Raw genomic sequence first — 19,449 nt, forward strand, 5'->3', positions numbered from 1 at the left:
TGTGTGCCTGTACTGGGATTTAATTACAGTTTACAGGTATAAACCACTGGTGCCTAGCACCATCTGCCTTTTTATTCTAGTTTTTATTTATTTATTTATTGGGTCCGGTTGTGGGGCCTGAACTCTGGGCCTGGGCGCTGTCCCTCAGTTCTTCAGCTCAAGGCTAGCGCTCTACTTGAGCCACAGCACCACTTCCGGCTTTTTTTCTTTTTGCTTATGTGGTGCTCAGGAATCGAACCCAGGGCCTCATGCATGCAAGGCAAGCGCTCTACCACTGAGCCACCTTCCCAGCCACCCCCCATATTATATTAATACTCAATGGCTTATTTTGCACACTGTATTTTGTTGATGTGTGATTTCTTAGCATCATGTCATTTAATCATTTAGAAAATACTGGAGATCTAAATGTTGACACTCATTAAGCAATATAAAATCATAATTGTTAGTTTCACTACTGGTCTTAAGAAAACATTAGGAAGCTATTATGTTCAATGTGGCAAATGCAAGCTTTCAAACATTTTGCTTAAAAGCTTGAGTTAATTTTACTTTGAAGAGGGCTGGGAAGGTGGCTCATTGGTAGAGCGCTTGCCTTGCATGCCTGAGGCCCTGGGTTCGATTCCTCAGCACCACATAAGCAAAAAGAAAAAAGCTGGAAGTGGTGCTGTGGCTCAAGTGGTAGAGCGCTAGCCTTGAGTTGAAGAGCTGAGGGACAGTGCCCAGGCCCAGAGTTCAGGCCCCATGACCGGACCCAAAAAAAAAAAATTTACTTTGAAGAAAATGTCTGTCAGATAATAACCACAGTTGTCTATTAGCCATTCTTTCAAGTAAAAATGGTCTTCCACGAGGAAGGCTGTTAATCCAGCTCCACACTAAAAAAAACTGCCCACATACTTAATCCCCAAGAGAAATGGTGTACTTGGAAGTGCTTTATGTATGCATCCACATATCCATTTCTCTCCCAAAATAGCGTTTAAAACATATTTAAAGCAAATAATGCTTAGTGTTTTGCCAAGGTGAAATAGTGGCACAGTTTTGCTGTGGCTGGGGAGGCTGCTTGGTTTGCCTTGATTTGTGCAGAACAGCAGCAGTTTTACCCATTGTTACTTTTGTATCATCAGTGCATATGTCAGTACATCCACTAAGAGAGATAACCCTTAGTGTTAATTTCAGGACTCCCTAGAGAGGCTCAGGGATCCCTAGGGCTTCCAGGCCAGGCTTTTGAGAACCACAGATCTAATAACATGCTTACAGAACCAATAATCTTTTCCCCTGGACTGCTATCCTCACAAGCACTTTGTAGGGAACTAACACTGAGTAAGACACAGCCTGGCTTTTTCTGGAATTTTTGTGAGACTGGGGAGCAAGGGAGAAGAAAGATAATTAAGGAATTTTAAAAAAAGTTTTATTGTAAATATGCTGTGCAGAGGTAAAGGAAAATTTGAAAACGTTATGGCAGGGCTGGGAATGTGGCTTCGTGGTAGAGTACTTGCTTAGATGCATGAAGCTCTGGTTTCAATTCCTCAGTATACATGAACAGAAAAAGCCGGAAGTGGCGCTGTGGCTCAAGTGGTAGAGGACTAGCCTTGAGCTGAAGAGCTGAGGGACAGCGCCCAGGCCCAAAGTTCATGCCCTAGGACTGGCAAAAACAAACGTTATGGCAAAGGGAGGGCTAAGTTCTTGTCTTGGAGGGACCTAATGTAACTCTTGAACCAAAGGGCCAACCCTGACCAAACCCTATCATTCCATGCCTTCTCCTGTGTACTCTTAAAAATGTACAAGTTTAGCTGCCTTTGGAAATCTTTTCGTTGAGGCATTGTCGTTTCCCTTCTCTCTCTGGCATCTTTACTTCCCTATTTCATGTTTACATATGTGAAGCCTTGAACCACTGTAGCTAATAATTCGTTTTTAGTTCTGTTACCAGTTTATTATTTATTGTTATTATTAAAAAGCGTGAAGTCTTTACCTGCCTTAGCCGGATGGTAGCAGCATTTGTCTTATTTGGGATCCTTCTGTAAAGCTGGCAACTTCCCCACGGTCTCCCTCGGTACTCTAGAAGTCCCGGGCCACCTCCCCAGTCTCCGCTCAACTTCGGGGATTTCACTCGGACTTCAGAATCCCGCTTGGGCCACCAGTTAAGCCCGGGAGCGCTCCTCCGGGAGCCGACGGTAACTTCGGCCGCCGGGGCTCGGAGCGATCCTAAAGACCACAAAACAAAAGCAGACGGGGCAGTGGGAAAAGCTGTGCTTGCCGAGGCGGGAGAGGCTGGAGGTGAGCCGAAGAGTATGGGGAATCGGGGGATGGAGAAGGGGGCGGAAAGGGTCCCGGGAGGACCCCTGGCCCTTTAAAGAGGAAGGGCAGATCCTAGCCTCTGTACCTTTAAGAGGCTCTTTGTCTGTAAACCTTGTTTACCCTCCTGTGCTTCAACCAAACTTCGGCCGGTGATTCTCAGCGCCTGTGTACGCCGCCGCTCCTTACGCCCTGCTCGAGTCGGCCGCGCGTTTGTGGCGGACCCTAAACTTAGCGCCCCCGGCGCGAACCCACGGAGAGGGCGCGAGTACCTCGGTCGTGGCCCAGCGCTGCGCGGTTGGCGCAATGCAGGGCTCGGGGGGCGGGCTCGGAGGCGTGGTTCCTGCAGGCGGACCAATGGGAGTGTAGGGGGCGTGCCCGCGTCAGTTGTCTCGCGCCCTGGTGACAGCTCGCGCGTGCTGATGATGGCGGTAAATAGAGGGGGGCTGGGGAGGGGGGCGGAGGGCGGGCGGGGGCGCAGCGCTGGGGCAGCTCCGGGGGTGGCGGGCCGGGGCCGGGGGCCGCGGCGGCCGGGGAGAGCATTGCGAGGCTGGAGGCGGGGACGGGAGTTCCCTCACGCTGGCCCTCCCCTTAAAGAAGCAAAATCCCCCTGCACCGGGTGAGGGGCGACAAAGGCGGCGCGCGCCTGGCGGGCGGGCGGGCGGGCGGTGCAGGGGGCGGGGCCGAGCGCCGGCGGGCCGGGGGCGCGCGGGCGGGGCCGGCCGGCTGGGGACGGGGGCGGGAGCCCGGCGCCCGCGCCGCGTTTTGGCGGGGTGGGCGACGGCTTGGGAAAGGCTGAGGGGAGCCGAGGAAGGGAAGCTTGAGGCCCGGGCGGAGAGGGCGATGAGGGGCGTCCAGAGGAGAGAGGGCTGGAAGCCGGGGAGCGGGGAGTGAGGGGGTCACAGCGGGCTGGGCGTCGAGGAAGCCGGGCACGGGAGGCGGCGAGGGGAACGGACCCCGGCTGGGGACAGGGGTCCTGGGGGCTTCGCGGAGACCGGGTGAGAGTTGGAGGTGCAGGGCGAGGAGGCAGAGCCGGGGTGGTCGTCGGGAATAGGGGGAGCGGGCGGCGGAGAGCCAGACGTGACGAGGGTGAGAACTAGAGCCGGGCCGGCGACCCGGGTGGCCGGTCGAACCGGGGGCCGGCACCGCCGCCGCCGCCGCGCTGCCGGGGTGGGAGCGACCGGCGCCTCCGGGAAAGGTGGGGATGGCTGTGGGTCCCGGAGAGCGGGCAGGGGCGCCCGAGACCCCGGACTCGAGCCCAGGGGAGTCGGAAATAGCGCGATGGAAGGGCGAAGGGAATGAGAGATGAGAGGGATGGGCGTTCATCGGGCAATCCTGGGACCAGAAAGGCTGTAAGGAGCCCACAGAGTAAGGGTCTAAGAAGGGATGGCGATCCGGGGCAGGGAAGGGGGGGGGTTCGTGCTCCTAGGAGGGGCTCGACAAAGATACTAGGGTAGAAACTAATGAGGTGAAGAAGACCGGGCAGGAAGCCGACCGCGAGCCGAGCCAGGAAGAGATGGACCCCAGGATTTGAGGGGTGGGATGGGGAGTATGGAAGAGAAGGGAAGGGAAGCTGGGGCAGTCCTGATGGATGCAGAGCTAGGCTAGACGGCCTTGAGGTGGGAACGAATGTGCGTCTGGCCCACGAGATGCTCAGGTCTGCGAGGGTCAGGGCGCCAGTGCGGTAGCGAAGGTCCAGTGCAGGGGCCCTTGGTGCACGAGAGGAGCCATGGTGAGTGAAAGGGGACTTAAGAGACGGGTAAAGACTGCAAAGGAAGGGCTGAGGTCGGGGGGATAGGAAAGGAATCCTTTGTTGAGAGAATTGTGTGTTGAAATTGTGAGTCCTTTTGTCCCTAAAAGTAAGGAATTCCAGAAAGCCCTTTCTGTCTTCAAGGAATCTTGAATCCACAACCACCTTTCTTTGCTTTTAATTGGACTTCCATGCTTTAAACCGATGAAACCCATTTTGGTTTGATTTTGTTCTTGGATGAAGGATAAAGTGTCAGTCTGGGTGCAGCCAACCCTGAATTTCTCTCCTGTTGTGAGGATGGGGAAATGGGTTGTGCTGACTTAACATTGTGCCTGTGTAATGTGCTAGTTTTGGTATTGGAACCCTGTTGTACTGACAAGTGCTGGGCAGGGTGCCCTATTCCCCTAGTATTTTCATTTTCAGTGGGGAGAGTACACTGTTGTTGGGATGAAGATGGGAATCTTTTTGTTCCTGTGAACCTTCCAGGGTTTTGCTTAATTGTCTTTTCAGTGGCTGGAGAGTATTGAGAACTCATGCCAGAGAAAAGGCAAATAACCAACTAGTGAAGATCACTGAGGGGGAGAGAGTTAACTCAGAGCTTTGAGTTTCCCTCAGCTTTGTGTAGAGCTCACCAGTTTTACAGAATGGAATAGAGGGAGAATTGTGAAGTTGTGGAAGATTGTAGACTAGTGGACTTACCTTTAGGTTAAAGAGTGTATGAGTAATTTTTATGCAAAAAAATCTCTTCAAGATAATCTTGCAAGCTGTCTTGGACAGCTCCACTGTCTCTAATAGTTTATGACTAGGAATAAAGAAAGCCATATTAACATTACGTTTCTAGAAGCTATTCACTTTTTAGACACTTGGAAATTAAAAGGAAGAAAGGAATTTGCAGTATAAGGAATTGGGGATAAGCAGGGCGCCAGTGCCTCACGCCTGTAATCCTAGCTACTCAGGAGGCTTAAGATCTGAGGATCACAGTCCAAATCCAGCCCAAGCAGGAAAGTCGGTGAAACTCTTTTTTTTTTGGGGGGGGGGGAGGTCTGGTCGTGGGGCCTGAACTGTGGGCCTGGGTGCTGTCCCTCAGCTCTTCAGCTCAAGGCTAGCAGCACTCTACCACTTGAGCCACAGCACCACTTCCGGCTTTTTTTCTTGCTTATGTGGTGCTGGGGAATCGAACCCAGGGCCTCATGCATGCAAGGCAAGTGCTCTACCACTGAGCCACCTTCCCAGCCCACCGTGAAACTCTTTAACTCCAATAAACTACCAGAAAACTGGAAGTGGCTCTGTAGCTCAACTGGTAGTGCACTAGCCTTGAGCTGAAGAGCTCAGGGACAGTGCCCACGCCCAGAGTTCAAGCCCCAAGACCGACAAAAATAAAAAAAAAGAAAGAAAGGAATTGGGGATAATATGTTATTTTTTTTAGTATTTTAATGATTTTTATGCTGAAGCATTTACATTTAGCTAAGACTATGAATGAATATTTACCCTGCATTTGATGGTGCCAAAAGATTGTGTAATGTTTGCTTAAGAAAAAATGTGAAGTTTTTTTTTTTTTTTTTTTTTTTTGGTACTGAGGAATGAACCCAGGGCCTTACATGTTCTAAGTAAGTGCTCTACTACTTGAGTTAGACCCTTAGGTCTTTTGTTTTTATTTTGTTTTTGTGACAGAGCCTTGCTACCTTTGTCCAGGTTAGTTTAGAACTCTGTAATCTTCCTGCTTCACCTCTTGAGTAGCTGAGATTACAGATGAGTAACAATGTCTGGCTCAAACTATTTGAGACTCTTTATTTATTAGTATTATTGCTTTAGGGTACATTCAGTTACATACATACTTTTGTTTCTGAAGTTGTATTAGAAGTTGGAGTTGTAGGGGCTGGGAAGGTGGCTCAGTGGTAGAGCACTTGTGTTGCATGTGTGAGGCCCTGGGTTTGATTCCTCAGCACCACATGAGCAAAAAGAAAAAAGCTGAAAGTGGTGCTGTGGCTCAAGTGGTAGAGTGCTAGCCTTGAGCTGAAGAGCTGAGGGACAGTGCCCAGCTCAGGCCCAGAGTTCAGGCCTCACAACTGGACCCCCCCCCCAAAAAAAAAAAAAAAAAAAAAAGAAGTTGGAGTTGTAGCCTACCATATTACAAGGCTCTGTATTTCATCCCCAGCACAACAAATAACCACCTCAAAACTCAAAATAATTATTTCAAAGTTGGGTATATTTGGGATTACTACCTACTAGTTTGTTGGCATTTATATGAATTGCAAAAATTAGGTTTATGACATTTGTAATAGATGCAAAAAATGATTTGTATTTGTGGATATCAGAAACATCAATTATCAATATCTGTGAATTATTTAGAATCTTAACTCTTTTTGAATTTAGTGTTAACTATGTTAAGGGCATAGCATTTAGTTTCTGGTCTGTTTCCTGCACTCAGTTCAGAGGTGTTCAGGTTTAGTAGCTTTATTTAGTAATTGAACAAGATTTTTTTTTTTTTGGGTCCGGTCGTGGGGCCTGAACTCTGGGCCTGAGCACTGTCCCTCAGCTCTTCAGCTCAAGGCTAGCGCTCTACCACTTGAGCCACAGCACCACTTCCGGCTTTTTTGTTTTTGCTTATGTGGTGCTGAGGAATCGAACCCAGGACCTCGGGCATGCAAGGCAAGCGCTCTACCACTGAGCTAACTTCCCAGCCCCAAGATATGTTTTTTGTTTTTTTTAAATCACTATTTTTGCTACTAAGTTTTGAGATTAGTTTGGAAATGTAAACTTTGAAGATGAAGAGCAAGACAGATGTGAGGTACCTGCAACTGCATTGGGTGTGTGTGTGTGTATTCCTTTCATTGGTGGATATATTTGGCCTTTAGTAGGTTGTCCTATGTATGATATTGTAATTTTTATAATGTATTTTTCTTATGTTTTTTGTAATGTATTTGTTTTAAATGCAATGTCTATATATGTATATACATATATATATATATATATATATATATTTTTATATATATATATATATATATATATATATTGTTTTACCTTAATTTGGTATTTGTAGAGAAAAAAGTAAAAACTAACGAGATGTTGGTGGTCCATGCCTGGAATCCTAGCTATTCAGGAGACTGAAATCTGAGGACCATGGTATAAACCTAGCTTGGTCAGGAAAGTCCCTAAGGCTCTTACCTCAAATTAACCACTAAAAAGCAGAAAGTGGAACTGTAACTCAAATGGTAAAGCCCTAGCCTTGAGCACAAAAGCTCAGGGACAGTGCCCAAGCTGAGTTCAAGCCCCAGGACCAACCACATACACACACACACACACACACACACATACACACACACATACATACATACACTTATACTCACACATAACACTATCTTCAACCAGAGCAGAGTCTTTTGAGTCTTGCCTTTTGTTTCTGTGTATTAACTTAATGTGTTAAATCACTGATTATTGTAAATGGTTAGCTCCCAGTTGATTTTTTTTTTGGAGGGGGGCAGTGGGGGTGGGTAGCTGGTCATGGAATTTGACCTCTGGGCCTGGGCACTGTCCCTGAGCTTTTCTGCTCAAGGCTAGCACTCTACCACTTGAGCCCCAGGGCCACTTCTGGCTTTTTCTGTGATTTAATTGGAGATTAGAATCTCATGGACTCATTTGCCTAGGCCAGCTTCCTGAGTATCTAGGATTACAGGCTAGAGCCACTGGAGTCATATCAGCTGATATTTAAAACTGGCAATGAATGTTCTTTTGGCTCAGATAGTACTATTTATCAATAAGGACTCTAAAATTTAAATTTTCTCTTGTTGGTCAAGTAGAATTCTACTCAACTTTATTTTGATTATAATCTTTTTTTTTTTTGTCAGTCATTGGGCTTGAACTCAGGGCCTTTGCACTGTACTTGAGCTTTTCTGCTCAAGTGTAGTGCTCTACCACTTGAGCCCCAACTTCACTTCTGGATTTCTGGTGGTAATTGGAGATAGAGTATCATGGACTTTCCTGCCCAGGCTGGATTTGAACTGGGAGCCTCCGATCTTAGCCTCCTGAGTAGCTGATTACAGGCATGAGCCACCGGCACCAGGCTTATTTTGGTTATAATCTTAATTGCTTGGCAAAAAAAATCCCAGCCTTTTAAATTTATATTTTGAAATTTGAATGAGTAGGCTGTACATAATTAAACGTGTTTCTGGTTAATTGTAGAATCTTTGGATGGGAAGAGACCTTGAAAGGACCTCAGCATTTATCCTGTTCTTATTAATCTTAAATGGTAACGCGGCAGTCTTTGCAGATAATCTCTTCCAGCATGTACTTCTTTCTCTCTCCGGAGGGTCTGTCTTCTGTCTAGCCTATACTTCATGCTGTATTTGTGTTTGTTTCCTCTTGGCCTGTTGTCAAGCTTTGATTTCAAAAAAGTCTGCTTACTGTAATTTTTATCATCTTAGTTCTTCATAAACTTAACACTAGTAGCTAGCCTGTATGTAATGCTTTAGCACCAATCCCTGTGGTTAGTGTTTTGCCAGTTGTAACTCATTTATTCTCCCAGCAATCCTCTCAGGTAGGTGCTGATACTGTTCTCATTTTACATGGGATGAAATAGAGGGTTCTCCAGAGTAAGTGATTTGCCCTAGTGAAACCTAAGACATTTCTGCAGTGACTTGTTTGGTAGTTGATATTCTTTTAGTACAACTATTGTTTAGATATTTTTGTTAAATATTAACCCAGTGATGCATTTAATCTTTATTTTTGGGGCTGGGGACTGAACTCAGGGCCTTGTATATGCTAAGCATACTCTGCAACTGAGCTGTAGTTCCCCCAGTGGTGGGGATATGATTGTGAGCTTGGCCTAGCGCTGGCAAAGCCTGGGCTGTGGTGTTCCCTCCACTTGACTCTTGTGGTCATCCTGGATATGCTCTTCTGCAGGTTCATCACTGCTTGTGTAGTTCACTTCTTTTTTTTTTTTTTTTTTTGGTCCGGTCGTGGGGCCTGAACTCTGGGCCTGGGCGCTGTCCCTCAGCTCTTCAGCTCAAGGCTAGCGCTCTACCACTTGAGCCACAGCACCACTTCCGGCTTTTTTCTTTTTGCTTATGTGGTGCTGAGGAATCGAACCCAGGGCCTCAGGCATGCAAGGCAAGCGCTCTACCACTGAGCCAACTTCCCAGCCCCTGTAGTTCACTTCTTAATGGGTCTTGTTTGCCAACCCTTAGTCACCGCAGCTCTGTTCTTAATCTTACCTTATATCCTTTGTAAGTAGGAATTCTGGGACAAATATCATGTATATCTGTAATTCTCTGATTACACTGATATTCTTACCTGCTTCTATTTTTTTTCAAAATTGTATTTATGAACCAAAATAACTCCAAACAAATTTAAAAATGACTTACTGAACTGCACATTTCCTGTCTACTATTTTTTCTAGTATGAAAGGCTCTGTTTTTGTTTTAACAGTTTTTTGTTTATATATTTATTTATTTCCAGTCCTGGGGCTTGAACTTAAGGCCTGGGCACTGTCCCTGAGCTCTTTTTTTCAAGACTAGCACTCTGCTACTTGAGCCACAGCACCACTTCTGGCTTTTTCTGTTTATGTGGTACTGAGATACTGAACCCAGGGCTTCATGTATGGTAGGCAAGCACTCTACCAGTAAGCCACATTCCCAGCCCTATTCCAACAGTTTTGTAGTTGAAAGATTATTACTATTTGAGGAAAAAAAAGAAATTTAAATTTTAGCACAGCTATTCATGAGCATATATTCATATTCAGCTTATATTTCTGTTTATGCTGAGATCTGGAGGATAACTATTTGTGGCCAGTCAAGGCAGAAAAGTTTGTTAGGTTCCATCTCTAAAATAATCATCACAAAGCAGGGCTGGAGGCATGGCTTAAGTATAGCGTGCCAGCCTGAGCACAAGGCTTTGGGTTCAAACCCCAGTACTGCCAGGAATAAAAAAATATAGAAAAGAAAGGAACTTTTGTTTACCTTTATTCTAAATCATCACTTGTTTTTTTTTTTTTATCTTGCCTCATTTCCTTTAGCATTTTCTCTCACATAAGTATTTTTAAACAAGTAAAACAGAAAATCCATATGATGGCCTCAATTTTAACAGTGTCTTCAATTGTGTACATCAGAGTTTGGTGTATGTTTGATTTTAGTCACAGCACTTAGAGCAAAGGATTATCAAGATTCGATTTAGAGCAGATTTTTGTGGTGGTTTGATCTGTTTACTGCAGTATAATCTGAGAAAGATTCTTTCATATGTGACTGACAGGTTTATAAGTCCCTTTCATCAGCAAAACTTGTGTTGTCCAGTGCCTCTCCCTAGGGAAGCTTCCTGTCACCTGGTGTGGTGTGTCCTCACAGTATGTTAGCCATTGATGTCTTCTGGTGATGGCTGTATGAGAAAGGAGATACAGGGCCTTTGGACACCATGACAGAAAAATGTTTAGGTGAAATGCAAATTTTGAAGATAAGTTAGTGTCTAGGAGCTGGAATGATAAAAGAACAAAATGTACTGGCTTCAGCATATTGGTTGGGATTAATACAAATAGGTTTGGTTTATGGTGAGAGGATCAATAGAAATGTCTTGCCATTCCATTACCTCACCCTAAAATAAACCTAAATTTTGAGTCTTCTCGATTGTTGTCATTTGAGAAAATTAACTGACCTCCTTCTCACCTCCAGTCACCGCTAATCTTCATGAAAATGATGGCTCATCCATTTGGTAAAGGTGTAACCTGCAGAAAGGGCTGTCCAATTTATGTGAGACAACGATTAGCTGTATTCTGACAAATGTACAATATGGTGCTTGTGGGCTGCTTTTCGTCCCCTCCCCTTAAGCTATTATCAAAGCTATGAAATATGGCTCTTTATTAAAGCTGATTGTAATAATTAAAAACACTTCCCTTTCATAAGGACGGGAAAATTACAAATTATTTGGAAGGCATTGTTTCTAGTCATGTATTATTGTTACTGAGACATGGGCAGTTTTAAAAGACTATAATACGGTTCCTTTTCCATTCACATGTTAATAGAAGTCTGGGAAGTAAAGCAGTCTTCTGAAATGTTCAGGGCTGTTTTTATTATATGTCAAGTTGTAAACAGCATTCTGTGACAGGTATTTTCTCTCTTTGTCTTCCTTTGAGCTAATTAGTAATTTACACTCTAGTAGCATCTCTCCCAGCCTTACTGTGTGAAAATGCCTGCTACTCTATGCCTTCCATGCAGTTAGGGCTGTCGAGTGATTAGGAGCAGATGTTGGTTAGCACATCAGAAGGATCAGGAATAAAAATCATTTTTGCATTGTGTTTTTAAAGACTTTTGTGTAGATCTTTACCCTTTTATCATTTCTTCCTCTAACACAGGAATGTTGGCCCTTCTCTAACCAAAGCAACCACTCTCCATTCAGTTTGCTTTTTCTGTTCTGTCCCCACCCCCACGCCACCAGTGTAGCTGGATTTGGGGAGGATTAGAAGGGCAGTCTGGTGGCATAGCTTAGAGCCCAGGAAGCTGGTCTTCACTGCTCTCTCCCCTGATCAGAATATAAGATACCAGGCATTGTCTTTAGAAGCCACCCAGCAGTGAGCACTTCCCTTGCTAGGCAAGTAGTTTGGGGCAGGAGCGGGAGCGGGAGCGGGAGCTGGAGGGGAGGCAGGGAGTGCTGTGGCTGGTGAATTGGAAGATGTTTTCCTCTGAGGCTCCTATTTCCAAAAGGAAGGACTAGCCCTACCTCTGTGGCAGCTATTTCAAAAAACAGCAGAGAGAGCCCAAAAATAATTTATAGGTTAATTTGAGCATTTTGTCACATTGGGTGACTTCTTTCTCTTTCATCAGTCTCTGCCATGGGAAAGAAAGCATGCAGGATCTCTCATGTGAACATGGATGGGCTAGGTGGGCATGCATGAAAGCCCGGAGACTTTGAAATCATCATAAAGATCTGAGTCTTTTGTGCATATAAATTTTTGTTAAAAATTAAGTGAAGGCTTACTGATGGATCAGTTTTGAGCTAAAACCTTTCTAAAATGCCAATTTATAGTACTTATTTTTGTAGTTATGGCTACTGTTTATCAGGATAATAAGGTCAAAGTCCTTGTTTGAGCTAATTAGATTTACCTGAAGGTAGTCACAGAAAATCGGGGCAGGACAAGTGTAAATAGCTCAGTTCAGCACTATTACTATTAGCATTGTAATCATAGGCCTTGAGCTCTTGACAGCAAAGCGATGCTTTTGAACAGAGGCCATCTCATTTGGATATGCATTCATAAAGTCTATGGGGGTATATTAGTGCCTTGTGTTTATAAACAAAGATATCTACAACATCCCTCTGGATGCCCATTGCTGGCACTGAATTCTCTTACTCTCCCTCCCTTTTCTATGCTCTAGTGCAATCTTATATCTTGATTTTATTGGGTGCTCATGGCTAGACACTAATTGCACCTTTGTACTTTACAACATCTAGAGGAAGTCAAAGGTCAGGCTAATGACAGTGCATATAGGAAAGTAAAATACCTTCAAAGTGAATTGTCACAGAATGTTATAAATCAAGATGAGAAAGTAAATATATGACTATGGAACTGAAGTATTTATTTGCTTACTTATTTACATGCCAATCCTAGGGCTTGAACTAAGGGCCTGGGCACTGTCTCTGAGCTTTTTTGCTGTACCAGTTGAGCCACAGCTCCACTTCTGGCTTTTTTTTTTTTTTTTTTTTTTTTGGTTTATTGGAGATAAGAGTTGTATGGACTTTCCTGCTTGGGCTGGCTTTGAACAGCAATTCTCAGCTCTCTGCCTCCTGAGTAGTTAGAGTTACAGGCATGAGCCACTGGGGCCTGGCTTGAATAAATTTTTTTTTTTTTTTCCGGTCATGGGGTTTGAACTCTGGGTCTGGGCTCTGTCCTTGAGCTCTTCAACTCAAGGCTAGCGCTCTATCACTTGAACCATAGTGCCATTTCTGTTTTTTCTGGTGGTTAATTGGAGATGAGTCTTATGGACTTTTCCTTCCTGGGCTGGCTTTGAACCGTGATCCTCAGATCTCAGCCGCCTGAATAGCTAGGATGATAGGCATGAGCCACTGTTGCCTGGCCTGAATAAATTCCTAAAAGACATTTTCTTAAAATATATGGCATATTTTTTAATAGTGCATCTCAAGTGAGAAGTAATTGTGCTATGATGCAGACAGATCTTTCCTTTGTGGTGGGGTTCATTGGATATCCATGCTGAAATCCAAAGTTGGTTAAATATTACCTCTCTTCCCATTACACTATTAATGTGATACTTGGATTTTTTTTCTACATTGGCAGTTCAACTTAGCCTACAACTAATAATAAATTCAAAATCTGCCTAAGCTGTAAATGCAATAAACATTTTAAAATAAATATAAAATTAAGCATGTAATTATCACCTTTTAATCTTTCAGCTTGGCAATGACTTAAAAGTTAATGACTTTTTTTTTTTTTTTGTCGGTCGTGGGGCTTGAACTCTGGGCCTGGGCGCTGTCCCTCAGCTCTTCAGCTCAAGGCAAGCGCTCTACCACTTGAGCTACAGCGCCACTTCCGGTTTTCTGGTGGTTTTATTGGAGATAGGAGTCTCACGGTCTCTCCTGCCCGGGCTGGCTTTGAACCGCGATCCTCAGATCTCAGCCTCCTGAGTAGCTAGGATTACAGGTGTGAGCCACCACCGCCCGGCTAATAACATTGTTGGCTGCCAGTGGCTCATGCCTCTTAGCTATTCTGGAGGCTGAGATCTGAGGTTATGGTTCGAACCAGCCTGGGCAGGAAAGTCAATGAGACTCTTTTCACTAATAAACTACCACAAATCCAGAAATAGAGCTGTGGCTCAAGTGGTAGAGCACTAGACTTAAGCAAAATAGCTCAGGGACAGTTCTCAAGCCTTGAGTTCAAGCCTCAGGACTGGGAAAAAAAAAGTTAATGATACTCAGTAATGATGTGGAATAACTGAAAATCTCCTATATCCCTGGCAGTAGTGTAAATTTTCTTGGAGGTAAATTTAGCAATGTTTATTGGAATTTAAATGTGTATATCCATTCCATTCCATTTCTTTCTTTCTTTCTTTTTTTGGCTGGTCGTGGGGCTTGAACTTGGCCTGGGGGCTATCCCTGAGCTCTTCAGCTCAAGACTAGCGCTTTATCACTTGAGCCACAGCACCACTTCGGGTTTTCTGGTGGTTTACTGGAGATAAAAGTCTCACGGACTTTTCTGCCAGGGCTGGCTTTGAACTGGGATCCTCATCTCAGCCTCCTGTCTAGCTAGGATTACAGGTGTGAGCCACCAGTGCCCAGCTTGTATATCCATTTCTACAGTTTGTTTTATAGATTTATTTATGCACTTGCATAACAGTAGTTTCTTTTTAGAATTTTGTTTGTTGGGGCAACCCCCCCCCACAGATGTTTGTCATGTAAGGGGTCAGATAAACAATGTGTGATGGCTCATACAATGGAATATCATTTAGTAGTTGGGAGTGTTGCTGTCTTTTGGCTCATGTGGAAAGGCAGCCCGTATTAAATGACTTTGCCAAAAAAAACAAAAAACAAAAAAAAAAAAATGACTTTGCTAGTCCTGTGGCTTGAACTAGGGTCTTAGTGCCTTTTTGCTCAAGGCTGCTACTCCAAACCTCCACTTCCAGCTTTTTTTGGTAATGAATTGGAGATGAGTCTCTCAGACTTCCTGCCTGGGCTGGAAACTACAATCCTCAGCTCCTCAGATCTCAGCCTCCTGAGTAGCTAGGATTACATGCACGAGCTACCAATACCTAGCTAAGTTACATTTTTTTTTTTGAAAGATCCCCAATACGGAATATTCCTGTTTCTGTGAAATGTAAAGCCTGAGATTGAAGTGTTTCCTTTTTGAGGAGAGGTGTTCACTTTTTAGTCTTGTGTAACTCTGTTGCTTAATATTTGTTTATTGCTGGTATATGGGTTTGAACTCAGGTCCTCAAAATTACTCTGCTTGCTTATTCAACTTGCTTGTTCAGCCACTTGAGACACACCTCTAGCCAGGTGTTTGGTGGTCTCTTTGGAGGTGAACTCTCTTGAACTTTTCTGCATGAGCTGCTTTGAATCATGATCTTCCAAATATTAGTCTCCTGAGTAACTTGAATTTATAGGTATGAACTACTTACTGGTGCCTGGCTTGGTGTTTAATTTTAACAAGCTTGTGAGGATCAGCTAATTGAAGGAAGGTATAACATTCTGTTCCTCTGAGCTACATTTGTAAAGTTTGGAATGAGACCAGAATGGAACTGAAATGTCAGAATTCCAGCATATACTGGAAGCTGGGACCACTCAAGTGGAGATTGTAGAGACAATGGTAAAGATCAGCATGTGACTTGAAAAGCCATCTATCAAATGAGATATCAATACCTAGACCATTGGGTGGTTGTAAGGATTTCTAGTTAATGTTTGGGATTTGTGCTATTTCATTAAATAGTGTATGTGACAGGATGCCAGTGTGATAGTGCATCCTTGTAATCCCAGCCCTCCAGAGGCTAAGATAGGAGGAACATTGTAAGTTCAAAGACAACCTGTGAGACCCTAGCTCAGTAATGACAACAACAGAAGAAAGGGAGAGTGGGGAGTATCAGAAATTTTGTCATAGTCTGTGCCCAGGGGACAGGGGGTAGATAGATCACATTACACTAAAAATGTTAATCAGTTTTTGTTGGCACTATGGCATAATGAGTGTATTTGCTACAACACTATATTGGCAGCTAGCAGTCTGCTTTTGAATTGCCTAGAAAACAGAAATCTGGTAAGAAGGTTCCTGAGCAGTTGAAATTTCTTTGGGAAGGGAGATTAAATAGAAAAAAAAATCTCCTTAAAAAAATGATGGTTTCACCATTGAAAGCTATGAGCTCAGCTCTGGATTGAGATGTGACAATGTCACGTAGAGTTTGGAGTTCATTTGTATCCATTTCAAGAATTTAAAGTATATTTCTACTTGATGAAAAAAAAATTGTAGAATTGCCAGCATAGCTCAGTGGTAGAGCACTTGGCTTTAGCATATACAAGACCCTGGGTTTGATACTCAGTATACACACATACACATATACACTAATTACAAGCCAGGTACAGTAGATCACATCTGTAATCCTAGCTATCTGTAATCCTAGGCTGAGGTCAGGAGGATAGCAATTGGAGAACAATCCAAGTAAAACAGTTAGTGAGACCCTCTCTTCTCAGCCAATAAAAATAGAAAGCTGGTATATTACTTGGTGTGTCCATCCATTTTTTTTCTTTTCACAAGGTATTTATTCTGATTGTCAATTTCAACCCCCTTTTAAATTTCAAATAAATGTGAGATATTCAGAAGAAATTTTTTTTGTGGTCTCAGTGATTCTTTTTTATTTTATTTTATTTTATTACATGGGCAGGATAATGCGTACATTTCTTACCAAGCATTGCAGCCTCCTCCTTTGTTTACCCTTCACCTCCCTTCCCAGCCTCCCCCTTCCCCCCCACCCAATCATACCCCCCCTCCCCCCTGTCCATCCATTTTTATAGTGATGTTCTGCCATCCCACCTACAAGGGAACTGTAAATAGGATCATGGTCTAGGCTTGCCTGGGCAAAAAGACTATTTAATGAAAGCAAAGAGGACCTGACACGTGGCTCAAGTAAGTGCTAGAGTGCCTGGGCAGGAACAAGGGCTAAGTTCAGACTCCAGCACAGTCTCTCCCCATTAAAATGAACTAATTCAAGAATGTTAATGAGCCAAGCGCTGGTGGCTCATGCCTGCAAGCCTAGCTGCTCAGGAGGCTGAGATCTGAGGATCCTGGTTCAAAGCCAGCCCAGGCAGGAAACTCCGTGAGACTACTCTTACCTCCAATAAACCACTAGAAAACCAGAAGTGGTGGTGTGGCTCAAGAGGTAGAGCACTTGCCTTGAGCTGAAGATCTGAGGGACAGCGCCCAAGCCCAGGGTTCAAGCCTGATGAATGACCAAAAAAAAAAAAAAGTTGAATAATAGCATATATGTATGTGTGTGTATATATATATATATATATACATATATATATATGTGTGTGTGTGTGTGTGTGTATATATATGTGTGTGTGTGTATATATATATATATATATAAAATGTGTGTATGTATATATAGTATGTTTTTCCAATTCTACTTTTTTTTTTTTTTTTGGGTCCGGTCGTGGGGCCTGAACTCTGGGCTTGGGCACTGTCCCTCAACTCTTCAGCTCAAGGCTAGCACTCTACCACTTGAGCCACAGCACCACGTCCGGCTTTTTTTTCTTTTTGCTTATGTGGTGCTAAGGAATTGAACCCAGGGCCTCAGGCATGCAAGGCAAGTGCTCTACCACTGAGCCACCTTCCAGCCCCTCCCATTCTACTTTTATTTAAAAATTTTTTTGAGGTTTTAATGAAACTCTTCAAAAGTAAGTTTCTACTCAAACCTGATTCAGTCCACATAAAAGATATTCACCAAGTTTTTATGGAATAAATTAAGGTGTATACAAATGAAAAAGATTTTCTATTTCTCCTTGTGATTCTATTCACATTTGTAAAATGTGTTTATGTGTATCTTTAATAAAAAAAATAGCTCATTAAACTACACTGTTGCAGAATTTGACTAGATTCCTTTTTTTTTTTTTGGTTGGTTGTGGGGCTTGAACTCTGGGCCTGGGAGCTGTCCTTAAGCTTCTTTAAAAAAAAAAAAAAAAAAAAAAAAAAGCTTCTTTTGCTTAAAGCTGGCACTCTCCCACTTGAGCCACAGTGCCACTTCTGGCATTTTCTGTTTATATGGTACTGAGGAATTAAGCCCAGGGCTTCATGCATGCTAGGCAAGTACTGTACCACTCAGCCACATTCCCAGACTTTGACTAGATTTCCAACAAAAGAACACTGTAGATCTTATTCTGGTGATGTTGTTTTCCTGGGACTTGAACTCAGTGCCTGGGCACTGTCCCTAAGCTCTTTTGCTCAAGGCTAGTGCTCTACTATTTTGAGCCACAGTACCACTTCTGGTTTTCTGGTGGTTAATTGGAGATAACAGTCTCTCAGACTTTCCTGCCCGGGCTGGCTTTAAACTATGATCCTCAGATTTCAGCCTCATGAGTAGTTAAGATTTCAGGCATGAGCCACTGGCACCCAGGTTTATTCTTGTTTTTACTCTCTGCTCTAAGTACTGTTTTAAAATCTGTTTGTGTTGGATATAGGTTTAGCTAATTGGTCCTAACTGCAGCATAGTATTCCATGGTGTGCATTTATTCCCATAGTGATGGCTACCTAGGCTACCATAAACAATGTTACCAGCAATGTCTTTGTACATTCACATTAATGTGTCATATATATGCACAATATATAACTAATGAGTTTTTCTTCATAATCTAGTTAGCCCTTCCCTTCTGTGAGCTGCCTCTTCGTATTCTTTGTTTCCCATATATTTCTTGTTGAACTACAAGAATCAGAATATGTGTGGGGTGGGAAGGTGGCTCACTGGTAGAGTGCTTGCCTTGCATGCATGAGGCCCTGGGTTCGATTCCTCAGCACTACATAAGCAGAAAAAGCTGGAAGTGGGGCTGAGGCTAAAGTGGTAGAGCACTCACCTTGAGCTGAAGAGCTGAGGGACAGTGCCCAGGCCCAGAGTTCAGGCCCCACAACTGACCAAAAAAAAAAAATGTGTAATTACATAATTACAATTTTACATATATATTTATATGTGTATATAGTTTTGGACCATACAGATATTGTCTCTTGAGCTGTCTGTTAATTTTGTCTATAATGATCTCTCTCTTTGCTGGTCCTAGGCTTGAACTCTAGGCCTGGGGCACTGTCCCTGAGCTCCTTTTGCTCAAGACTAGGTAGTGGTCTACCACTTGAGCCACAGCTCTACTTCCAGCTTTTTCTGTGATTAATTGGAGATAACAGTCTCATGGACTTTCCTGCACAAACTGGCTTTGAGCCTCAATCCTCATATCTCAGCCTGGCAGCTAGGATTATAGGTATGAGCCACCAGCAACCAGCTATAATGTTCTTTATTGAGTACAAATGGCTTGATTTTTTTTTTTTTCAGGTAAGGAGTAGGTTTATTCATCAGGCTGGCACCAGGCCATCTTGGTCCTCCACGCAGTGGGGAAAGGCCTGGGAGAGAGAGCTGGGAGAGCTGGGAAAGAGAGAGAGAAAGAGCTAGAAAAGAACAGAGAGAGAACAGAGCAGAGAGCGAGCTAGAAAAGAGAAGGGAGCTGGAGAAAAGAACAGAGAGCAGAAAGAGCAGAGTGAGAGCAGAGAGAGATCTAGAAAAGAGAAGGGAGCTGGGAAAGAGAAGAGAAGGAAAAAGCTGAGAGCTAGAAAAGAGCAGAGAGAGAGCTAAGAGAGCACAAATGGCTTGATTTTATTTATTTATTTATTTTTGGTAGTTGGGGGCTTAAACTCTGGGCCTGGGTCCTGTCCCTGAGCCCATCAGCTCAAAGCAAGT

General features: G+C 43.8%; 1 protein-coding gene and 1 long non-coding RNA gene across 3 annotated transcripts in view; one reads left to right on the plus strand and one right to left on the minus strand.

The window, feature by feature from the left end:
• Positions 1-1,223: 1,223 nt before the first annotated feature.
• Positions 1,224-2,563, minus strand: LOC138827742 (uncharacterized). Its single transcript, XR_011372171.1, has 3 exons — positions 2,375-2,563; positions 1,964-2,196; positions 1,224-1,636 (listed from the first exon to the last, which is right to left on the minus strand). It is a non-coding gene; the product is annotated as an uncharacterized lncRNA (long non-coding RNA).
• A 121-nt stretch (positions 2,564-2,684) lies between these two features.
• Positions 2,685-19,449, plus strand: part of Usp49 (ubiquitin specific peptidase 49) — a 69,911-nt gene continuing 53,146 nt past the window's right edge. Inside the window, exon 1 of one of the 2 annotated variants that reach the window (XM_070023752.1) lies at positions 2,685-2,717. The gene's annotated coding sequence lies outside the window, so the exon portion shown is untranslated. Of the gene's footprint in view, positions 2,718-3,713; positions 4,019-19,449 lie in introns of those variants that run through there. The other variant, XM_070023751.1, reaches the window with a different exon arrangement.

This window comes from Dipodomys merriami, unplaced genomic scaffold (genome assembly GCF_024711535.1).
Source record: "Dipodomys merriami isolate MVZ:Mamm:240054 unplaced genomic scaffold, mDipMer1.0.p SCAF_16, whole genome shotgun sequence".
Classification (NCBI taxonomy): Eukaryota; Metazoa; Chordata; class Mammalia; order Rodentia; family Heteromyidae; genus Dipodomys; species Dipodomys merriami.